The sequence below is a fragment of the Palaemon carinicauda genome, chromosome 32 (assembly GCF_036898095.1).
Source record: "Palaemon carinicauda isolate YSFRI2023 chromosome 32, ASM3689809v2, whole genome shotgun sequence".
NCBI lineage: Eukaryota > Metazoa > Arthropoda > Malacostraca > Decapoda > Palaemonidae > Palaemon > Palaemon carinicauda.
Genome location: NC_090756.1, coordinates 27,896,366 through 27,907,983, shown reverse-complemented (window position 1 = coordinate 27,907,983; position 11,618 = coordinate 27,896,366). Strand labels below are relative to the sequence as shown.

The 11,618-nt window shown below is 40.9% G+C and overlaps 1 long non-coding RNA gene across 2 annotated transcripts in view; it reads left to right on the top strand.

The window, feature by feature from the left end:
- The first annotated feature begins 250 nt into the window (after window positions 1–250).
- LOC137625379 (uncharacterized) overlaps window positions 251–11,618 on the top strand; it is a 44,197-nt gene continuing 32,829 nt past the window's right edge. For both annotated transcript variants that reach the window (XR_011040854.1, XR_011040853.1), the window contains exon 1: window positions 251–497. This is a non-coding gene — a long non-coding RNA (uncharacterized lncRNA). The remainder of the gene's footprint in view (window positions 498–11,618) is intronic.

The following is an 11,618-nucleotide window of genomic DNA, read 5'->3' as shown; positions in this document are numbered from 1 at the left end:
ACTTATCCCTACATTTGGGAATTTATCCTTAGGTTTGGGGATTTTGGATGACTAGTGACGATATTATCTACATGTATCTATGAAGAAGAAACAGAGATGAGCAAACCTTTATATTGTTGCAATTAGTTTATTTATAATTACATGAAGTATAACGAGTCATTTCTGTATTAGAAGAAAATATATTTCTGGAAATTGGGGATTTTTTATCAAGAGTTTTAGGGAAGTTTACATTAACCCACGTGGCAACACTGTCTTGAAGAACGCCCACCTTGGCGTCTGTCTGTCATTTCCCTCTCTGACATTTGTCAGTCACATTATTTGTGTAGTAATCTCTATATTCGTGATTATTAAGAAGAATTCGTGTTTATTAAATGGTACAAACATCACCCTAGGCTGGAGGTTAATAAATGACCGGGACAAAAGAAGTCAAAACCAGGACCGGCTTCCAGTTTGATTTCCCGGCACTAAGAGTTTTCGTCATCCTGCCAAGTTTAAATGTAAGTAAAGACCATCTCCAAATAACCTAAGTGTAACAGAGATAATCTGGCTAATTACCGGTAATGTTGCCATGCAATTTTAATGAAATTTGTATGAAAATAGCGTAAACTCAGGTCCAGAATATGAATCCAAGATGGCTATCAGATGATAGCAAACCGGCAGCCCTCAGTCTACTCGATATTTGAATACCCATTTTAGGATTTAAGTTTATTTCATTTCACTTCGACGGAGTTTTTAAAAGTGTTTTATTAATTATTGTGCAAATATTAAACGGATCTCTTTATCCACTAGTTCTGTTATCCCCAGTTTCAATGTCAATGCTATCTAACCGGCATTTTTTGGGGCTTTAGGAAATTATGCCTAAGGTATCGGTAGGCCTCTAATTTTTAGTTTCGTATTCTTTAAAATTGAGATATGTAGGCCTACTCTGCTGTTAAGTAATTGTGTAATAATAGAAATTTAGTATAGCAGACTGGTGTTGATCAGTAGAAAGTGGGTTTGAAGGCTGCTCATGAATGCCAGAGGCAAGGGACGGTGACATTGCCCTAGCAAGCAGGACAATGCCCTAGAGACTGACCATATATATGTGCCCAAGTTAGGACCAAGGAGGGCCAGGCAATGGCTGCTGATAACTCAGCGGATAGGCCTATAGGCTCCGCCAAACCCCCTATTCTTAGCTCGCAAGGATGATGAGGTTGCATCGACCAAAGAAACTTAAGTTTTAGCAGGGCTTTTAACTCCAGTCAGGCATTCACTAGTCATAGACGTTACCACAATGGCCATCACAACCCTTTTGTTCCGTTTTCGGTGTTATTGTAGTGTATTACAGGGTAATGTAACCTTGGGAAAAAACTACTTTTTCGTATAGAAAAAATTGTTCTTCGAAAATGACACTCGTTCCCATTGCAAATGAATAGTTTCAGAAATATGTATATCCTATGATAATGGGGGACCCCCAGTGGGAACTCGGGTTATTGGGTGGGGAAAACATGCTGGGGAAACGATATATAAACTTAAAACAAGCCTTTCTTCTCGATACATTACCTTTTTGGATGTATAATAAACGGAGGAAAAGACAAATCAGTATAACTGGATAAACTTTGGAGGTGTCGTTGCAAAGGCTATGTCTCATGAAAAAATACGGTAACCAGAGCTGCCAACGTCTGATCTAGATCAAATGGTAACGTAACATGCTAACGTTAGCGGTGTTTATCATTGAATTTTTCTCATTCTACTTGACGGTTGTAGTCGCTCCTGTTCGTGCGTTTGTACATGGCAGGTTTTGACCTGCGCAAAAACCCCGCCTTCCTTCGCAGAGACTGTTCCTCCACCGATAGGATTTCTTCTTCTCTAATCGTGAAATATAATTAATCGTCTTTTCCACCAGCTCTGTTCAAGTCTATTACTTGATCCAGTTCAACTATACCATTCCTGTTATGTAGTACCTTCGTACTGTATACATATTACGTTTGACCCCAATATTACTCGTTTTATTATCCGATACCTTATAAAATCACCGTTTTATATACCCATCGAATATTATTTATCATGCATTCCATTTTATCTTCATATATTACTTTTATATATTTTGTTATTACCTTGTCACTCCCAGATTTCACAAATAATTGCTTTGGACAAGTTTCCTATTCTGGTTCATTCATGTTTACTCTCTAGACTCCGTTGCTTTTCCGTTAACCAATCCCGAACCCGTTCGTATGTAAAGTTTGCATTAGAGGGTTAATATTTTCTTACCCCCACCTTCCAACAAACTCTTTTCCGTGGAAACCTTTGCCCAAGTCAGGTCTTTGTTAGTTCAAGTGACGTCATTTTGCGTATTTTACGATCGAAGTTTTAGAAAATTGTAACGACTTCAGTAATCCGTACTTGAAACTATTTTGGTGAATTCTAATGTCGGTAATTTTCTTAAATTTCGTAATGTGATATACCAACTTTTACAGTGTTCCAAGTGCATTACTAAACTAAGGCAAAGCAGTTAAGACGCCACAAACTCGGTCACAATAACCCCGTGACCAACAAGTTACGTCGTCACGATCATAAAAGCAAGTCGTTAATTTCTTTAACTTTAATGTGTTAGTTTTATTATATTTTATTATATTTTGTTAGTGCGAAGCTCAACATTACCGCTAGCCTGTGCATACGAGGTTGAAGTTTTATTTTCCTGTGATTGCAAGCGAGGAACAAGAACCATTATATTTAACGTTGCTAATGTTAGCGTGCGCAGCTCAACATTACCGCTTGCCAGTACATACGAGCTTGATGTTCTATTTTAATACGAGCGAAGTGAGCCAGTGGCGGAACAAGAACCATTATATGTAATGTTATCGTAACAGTGCTAACGTTATCGTAACGTGAGTGAAGTGACATGGATTAACATATATATAACAAACGGCATTATATTGGGTGTGTGACCTGGGAACCCCTAGGTTAGGTTAGGTGGGTTTGTTAAGTTCTGTACCCTTTCTGTACTTTTTTATATAGTGTAAAGGTTATTCTCATAGCCAGGCGTTCTCCATCATGAGGCTCAGTACTACGCAGTACTCTAGAAGTTTTATTCCAGCTGTTACCAAGTTATGGAATGATCTTCCTAATCAGGTAGTTGAATTAGTAGAACTTAAAAAGTTCAAAGTTGGAGCAAATGTTTTTATGTTGACCAGGCTGACATGAGTCTTTTTATAGTTTATATATGACATATCTGTTTTTGACGTTGTTAATAGTTTATATATGACATGTCTGTTTTGACGTTACTTTTTTTTTAGTATGATTTATTGTTAATTTGTTCTCTTGATTTATTTATTTCCTTATTTCCTTTCCTCACTGGGCTAATTTTCCCTGTTGGAGCCCCTGGGCTTATAGCATCTTGTTTTTCCAACTAGGGTTGTAGCTTGGATAGTAATAATAATAATATGGAAAATTCTTTAAAATACACATGATGATATTACCGTAGCATTGCTAACGTTAAGCAATGCCATGGTAATGCTGTGTATCATAGGTAACGTTGCTAATGTTACCGTTCTCAGAATATTCGTGTGTGAAGTGACACGGAATTTAAACAAGCCATTATATTTAATCATTTTAACAAAATATGTATAATAAAAAACATATTTAAACATTTTAACATAAAATGTGTTTTCCTGTAGGAAATAACGTGATTTAACCGGTTTTCACTTTTATTTTATCCGTAATAACAGCAATCAGTCCAGATACTTAAAGTTAGTCGAATTGGTTGTTCTGTTGGGTTGTGGTTGAAATGAAGGTCAAATTTGGTCATATCACGTTATTTATTACAGGAAAACATATATTTTCTGTTCAAAATCTGAATCTGTAATACAGTAAAACTTTACCGAATGGTCATTATTGTTATTGCAAAGAAATTCACCAGTCAAAAATATGATAGTCTAAGGTGTCAGACCTAACCTGATTTGATTTACCAAGTCTTCAATAGCTGTTTCGGGGGGGGGGGGTAGTTTGACGCTCATGTTTCTTCCCTCAGTTTTATCCCTTTTACCCCCAAAGGACGTACTGGTACGTTTCACAAAAGCCATCCCTTTACCCCCATGGACGTACTGGTACATCCTTGCAAAAAAATGCTATAAATTTTTTTTCATATTTTTGATAATTTTTTGAGAAAATTCAGGCATTTTCCAAGAGAATGAGACCAACCTGACCTCTCTATGACAAAAAATAAGGCTGTTAGAGCAATTTGAAAAAAAAAATATGCTGCAAAATGTGCTGAGAAAGAAATAACCTCCTGGGGGTTAAGGGTTGGAAATTTCCAAATATCCTGGGGTTAAAAGGGTTAAGATGCAATTTACAGGTTGTCCATCATTTTCTGTAAATAAGTGGAATTAATCATAGGAGCTTCATGAAACGAAGAGATAGAATTATGGGTAAAGTTTTACAAGTCTGCAGGGTATCATTTTGAACAGAAAATATATGTTTTCCTGTAGCAAATAACGTGATTTAACCGAATTTGACCTTCATTTCAACTTCATTTCAACCGCAAACAAACAGAACAGTTTGACGAACGCCAAGTACCCGAACTGGGCGTTGTTGTTGCATTTGAAATGAAGGTGTAAACCGGTTAAATCACGTTATTAGAGGAAAACATAATTTCTGTTAAAATGCTTAAATATAATGGTTCTTGTTCCGCCACTGGCTCGCTTCACTCGCAAGAAAACAAAACATCAAGCTCGTATGTACTGGCAAGTGGTAATGTTAAGCTGCGCACGCTGAAAAAATAGTAAACGTAACACATTAAAATTAACGACTTACTTTTATGACCGGGACGACAAAGCTTGTGGGTCATCACGGTATGACTGTGATGACTTAACTTCTATGACTGGGACGTGGAAACTTGTGGGTCATTGCGGCCCTGTGACTGTGATGTCGGGTGTTGCGGGTCTTGTGACTGATGTCGGGTGTTGCGGCTCTTGGGGGTCCCCCGGCTGTTGCTGTATCGGACGTAGAGGGGGTTACAGGCGACTGGCAGTAAGAAAGATGTGGTACAATAAGGTATGCACTGAGTAGTAGTGGGTAAAGAAGAATCTGGAAAAATATGGCCTGAAATAATCAGTCTTCATTCCAGGTCTATGGACCCACTCCTTAACTTCTCCGCAGAGCCGTTCTGTATTTTCGGTACGGATGGTTGGGTCTTTGGGGTCGACGAAATGTTACGAGTGGTTTACAGTTTTGTGCTGGTAACCTATTTCAGTAAGTGTTTTGTAGGCAGACCACTTATGGCTAATAATTAACGCTACATGGCTTTATATATTGTTGAATTAGAGGAATTAGGGCCGCAGCATCATGTTTAGTCGAGGGGGAGGGGAACTATAAGGGATTATATAAACACGTTTTACAGTCGCAAGAACATCACCTAACCGAATGTTTCCTACCTAACCTAACCTAACCAACCGAACTTAAGGTTCTCCACCTAACCTAACCTAGGAGCCGTATCCTTAGACTGCCGTATTCTTATCTTACCTGTCCCGACGTACTGCATTCACCCTTAAGAAATTTCTTACACACGTTCAATACCCCCAAAGACTTATTTGGCACTTAACCCTTTTACCCCCAGACTATTTGGAACTTTCCGGCCCTTAACCCCTGGGGGTTATTTTTTTTCAAGCACATTTTGCAGTATGTTTTTTAAAAATTGTTCTAACAGCCTTAATTTTCATCATAGAGAGGTCAGGTTGGTCTTATTCTCTTGGAAAATGCCTGAAGTTTCTCAAAAAATTATCAAAATTATGAAAAAAAAATTTAAATAGCAGTATTTTTGTAAGGACGTACCGGTACGTCCATGGAGGTAAAGGGATGAGCTTTGTGAAACGTACCAGTACGTCCTTTTGGGGGTAAAAGGGTTAACGGTCTCCCATGGTTGTATTTTGCTTTTCCAGAATGGGATTTGTCTATTTCAACGACTATACCATCACCACCGATTGCCTCTTGATTATCGAAAAAGTATTCCGTAACCTCCGAACAGAAACTTCGCCAATCGACACTGGTTTTAGGGGATATATGAATACCCTCCATGAGTGTATCATGATCCCGATATTTAAGTAAGAAATGGTTTAACATTAAATTATCTTCCATGGGACGAGGTGTGACTTTTCTAAAAATGTACCATTATAGGCAGTAACTGTATATCCACATCGCCGTTTCTTCTTTCTCTTAGCTATCTTAGTTTCAATATTGCAGCAATATACGTGAATATCTTTCCCGTACGATAGCCACGAACGGCGCTTGGTACACTAAACGCTGGGGTATTACATTATGAGATTTAGGAAAGTTATCAACTTTGGATGACGTATCAAAGAATTCACCATGAAATTTAGGAAATGCTTTTAAGTACGGAATACTGCAGCCGCTACAAGTTTCTATAACTTCCATCGTGGAATACGCAAAAAGACCTCACTTGGTCAAAGGTTTCCACGGAAAAGGATTTGTTGAGAAGGGTATGGAGAGATCACTTGAATAGATAAGGGAAGGGGGTTGGGAAATATTAACCCCCGTGCAAACTTTCCATACGTATGGGTTCGTGATTGGTCAAGGGAAAAACAACGGAGTCTAGAGAGTAAACAGGAATGAACTAGAATGGGAAACTTGTCCAGAGTAAGTATTTATGTGAAATTTGGGCATGACAAGGTAATAACAAAATGTATAAAGGAATAATAGCAAGATAAAAGGGAGTGTGTAATGAATATTTAATGGGAATATAAAATGAGGTGATTTTATAAGAGAGAATAATAAAAAGTGTAATTCTTAGGTCAAATGTAAAATGTATATGTGGGTATTACATACAAGGAATGGTGTAGTTGTACTGGATCAAGTGAAATACTTGAATAAATCGGGTGAGGTAGAATACTTGAATATGGCAGTTAAAATGACGTCGTGGGAAAATTGGTAGGGGTTATCATCATCATCATCATCATTTCAGCCTTCAAAAGTCCTTTGTTGGATGTAGGCCTTCCCCAGGTTCCTCCACAGACTTCTATCGCAAGCTATTCTGTGCCACTGTTGCTTATGTTGGTCTAAGTCATCTCGCCAGCGGGTTTTTTGTCTTCCTCGGTTTCTTGTGTATCCTCGGGGTGTCCAGAAAGTTGTTTGTGATGTCCATCGGTTGTCTGTCATCCTGGCAATGTGCCCCGCCCAGTTCCATTTGAGCTTGCTAATGGTTTCAAGGATATCCATTACTTTAGTTTTTTGACGTATCCATTTAGCTGTTTTTCTATCCTTCCATGTTAGATTTAGCATAATTCTCTCATGTGCCCTCTGCATTGTTCGTAATTTAAGGGAAAGCTTTTTTGTTAGATTCCAAGTTTCGGCCCCATAGGTGACAGTGGGGAGGATACACTGATCATAGACTTTCCTTTTTAAGATGATAGGAATCTTCTTATTTTTTTAACACTGTACTGGCTCTTCCAAACGCTTGCCAACCGAGGGTTATTCTTCTTTTTATTTCGCTCTCTTTAGAGGCGTCATGTAGAGAGATTCGTTGTCCATGGTAGATGTAGTTGTCCACTTCCTCAATTTGTTGGTTTTCAATTTCAAGTATGTCATCTGCATTTTCAGTATATTTATTGCTCATGACTTTGGTCTTTTGGAAGTTCATGTGGAGGCCAATTGATTTGCTTGCTTCATTTAGCTCGGTGAGCATATGTTGAAGCTCTTCTTTGGTGTGAGCAATGATAATGATGTCATCAGCAAATCTTAGGTGACTTATATATTCTCCATCTATTTTTATTCCTTTTTCTTGCCAGTTGAGTTGTTGGAAAGCTCTCTCCAGGCAGGCAGTAAACAGTTTGGGTGAGCTAGTGTCACCTTGTCTGACACCTCTCTTGAGTTGGAATGGTTCAGAGTCCTTGTGGAGACGAATAAATGATGTTGCATGGTCATAGATGTGACAGAGTACATTATTGTAAACTGAGTCAACTCCCTGTTCTTCCAGCGCTGACATGACCACCTCAGTTTCATCCGAGTCAAATGCTTTGGTGTAATCTACAAGTGCTACTACTAGTGGTATCTTATATTCATTTGCTTTCTCAATGATTTGGTTTACTGTTTGTAGATGGTCAATTGTGGAGTAGCCTCTTCTAAAGCCCGCTTGTTCCCTTGGCTGATTTTCATCAAGCTTTCCTACAATTCGCTTGGTGATAACTTTGGTGAAAATTTTATAAATAACATTAAGGAGGCTGATTGGCCGTTGGTTGTTCATGTCCCTGGGGTCGCCTTTTTTTGTAGAGTAGAATGAGGATAGCTTTATTCCACTCTTCTGGCATTTTGCTCTTCTTCAGACATTCATTGAATAGTCGCGCCAGTCTGACCTGGATTGGCTCATCAGCATCTGCTATTAGGTCTAACGTGTTGTTATCTGGTCCCTGTGCTTTCCCTTTTTTCATTTGCTTGACAGCTAGTCTCACCTCGCCTGCTGTGATCTCTGGAAAGTGATGAGATGGGTGTTGATTTGCTCTTTCACGAAGATGGTAACGAGGTCTTTCTGACGAGTAAAGCTTTTGGTAGTACTCTCTTGCTCGCTTAGCTATTCCATCACGGTTGGTTGTAAGGGATTCGTCGTCTTCTAGCACCCCAGTGAATTGCCGCTTCCCTTGGCCGAGTTTTCTTTTTGCTGTTTTAAACCCTCTGCCTTGTTTGATGACAGCTTCAATTATTTTTGTCGTTCTATTGCGAAGGTCTTCTCGTTGCTTTTTCTGTATAGTTTTGTTCAGTTCTGCTGCTTCAATTTTCTCCCTCACTGTAGATGGGGGCCTTGAGATTTCTCCGTTTTTTCATGAGGTTCTTTGTGTCTTCTGAGAATTTGCTGTTGTCAGAGGGTTTTGTGTCCTGGAACTTCTTTGCTGCTTCTTTCAGGGGGATAATAATGTTATTATTCAAGTTTTCAAGATCAGTTTCATTACTGTATTGGTCTTCTAAATTTCCAAGAATCTCGTAGCGGTTTTTTAACTATCTGAAATGTAGATTTGAGAGCTTCAGGTACTTTGATATGTTCTAGTGTTAAGAAGAATAGTTTTTGCCTTTCTTGTTTGGTGTTGATTTGGACTTTGCATCTTACCATCCTGTGATCACTACCTACATTGACTTGGTTCAGGACATCAACATTTTTAACTATTATGTTTGTCTACCAGTATGTAGTCTATTTCATTACGTGTTTCATGGTTTGGGCTTTGCCATGTCCATCTCTTGTTTTCACTCTTTTGAAAGAATGTGTTCATGATCTTGAAGTTATGTGCTGCAGCAAAATTTATCAAATCATCTCCCCTTTCATTTCTCTCCCCATATCCAAATTTGCCAACGCAATCCTCATTCCCTTTTCCAATTTTAGCATTGAAATCCCCCATTATGATGATGTAATGGGCTTTGTTGTTATTTAGAGTGGTATATAGGTCATCATAAAAGTTATCCAGTTCCTCTTGGGATGATAATGATGTGGGAGCTTATACCTGTATGATAGTTTAGTCTGTACCGCTTTGAAATTCTAAGAGTGACACTAGCAACTCTGTCTGACGTGGCTGTGAACTTCTCACTGTTGCTGTGTAAGGTTTGCTTATGAGAAATCCAACACCATTTTGCTTGCTTTCCTTGCCACAGTTGTAAAGCAAGTGTCCGCTTTTAAGCATTTGGATTTTCTCACCTGGTCTTCTCATCTCGGAGATTCCGATAATATCCCAATTGATGTTCATAATCTCGGTTTCCAGGCTACTCAGGTGTATCTCTTCAGAGAGGGTTCTTACATTGTACGTAGCAATGTTAAGCACTGTTTTAGGGTTGGATAGTCACTTATACAGCACACAGTCCCTATCCAAATCAGACTGTGTGGTTGGGCCTTGATTTAAATCCGCTGACCCAACAGGATCGGCCGAATTTTGTCTGTGGTTGTAACTCATTTGGGGGAGATTGTGGGCCATACCCTGCCGCGCTGGCCCATGGCGAGTTGGCAGGGGAAGAAATAGCGAGAAGTAAAGTTTGATAAGGGATTGGACAGTAAATATAGAGGGATGAAAGAATTGAGGGGACAGCATGAGAGAAAAGAATTGACTCCGGGGTTATAAGAGAAGAAATAATCTTATTGGTGTAGGCAGAGTTTATGCGTAGAAGATCGAAAACTGCTATGTACAAATGAACGAACGAGACCGACTACACCCGACCCGTAGAATGTCGACAAATAAATGAAAAATATACCGTTAGCATAGGATATACTGTAGATAATTAGCGTATTTTTTCATCAGTTAATTATACATTCAAGAAGGTAATGCATAGAGAAGAAAAGGCTTGTTTTACGTTTATATACCGTTTCCCCAGTATGTTTTCTCCACCCAAAACCCCCGAGTTCCCGCTAGGGGTCCCCTATTATCGGCGGATATAAATATATATATATATATTTCTGAAACTATTAATATCCGACAGGAACGAGTCATTTTCTAAGAGAACATACCTTTTTCTATAGAAAAAAAGTAAGTAGTTTTTCCCCTAGGTTACGGTAACCTGTAATCAACTATAATAAAACCAAATTATGAACTGAAATTGGGTAGTGTAGGTGGTTTAGTAACCGAAGATTTGTCAGCTACAATAGGTGGCTGCTTGGCTAACGTGTGGAGTGTGGCGCTTATCATTTGCCAGTACTGTACAGAGGAGCAAGGAGATGGTAGATAGCGAGTGAGGGGAGCCAGGTTTAAAGGTTGCTCATGAATGGCAGAGGCAAGGGAGGGTGGCACGGCCCCAGAGACGTGCCAGACAGGTTGGAAAAGGTGGCTCGTGAAGGGCCGAGGCAAGGGAGGGTGGCACGGCCCCAGAGACGTGCCAGACAGGTTGGAAAAGGTGGCTCGTGAAGGGCCGAGGCAAGGGAGGGTGGCACTGCCCCAGAGCCTTGCCGGACAGGTTTAAAAAAGGTGGCTCGTGAAGGGCCGAGGCAGGGGAGGGTGGCACTGCCCCAGAGCCTTGCCGGACAGGTTTAAAAAAGGAGGCTCGTGAAGGGCCGAGGCAGGGGAGGGTGGCACTGCCCCAGAGCCTTGCCGGACAGGTTTAAAAAAGGTGGCTCGTGAAGGGCCGAGGCAGGGGAGGGTGGCACTGCCCCAGAGCCTTGCCAGACAGGTTTAAAAAGGTGGCTCGTGAAGGGCCGAGGCAGGGGAGGGTGGCACTGCCCGAGAGCCGTGCCCGACAGGTTTGAAAAAGGAGGCTCGTGAACGGCCGAGGCAAGGGAGGGTGGCACGGCCCCAGAGACGTGCCAGACAGGTTGGAAAAGGTGGCTCGTGAACGGCCGAGGCAAGGGAGGGTGGCACGGCCCCAGAGCCTTGCCAGACAGGTTGGAAAAGGTGGCTCGTGAACGGCCGAGGCAAGGGAGGGTGGCACGGCCCCAGAGCCGTGCCCGACAGGTTTGAAAAAGGAGGCTCGTGAACGGCCGAGGCAAGGGAGGGTGGCACGGCCCCAGAGCCGTGCCCGACAGGTTTGAAAAAGGAGGCTCGTGAACGGCCGAGGCAAGGGAGGGTGGCACGGCCCCAGAGCCGTGCCCGACAGGTTTGAAAAAGGAGGCTCGTGAACGGCCGAGGCAAGGGAGGGTGGCACGGCCCCAGAGCCGTGCCCGACAG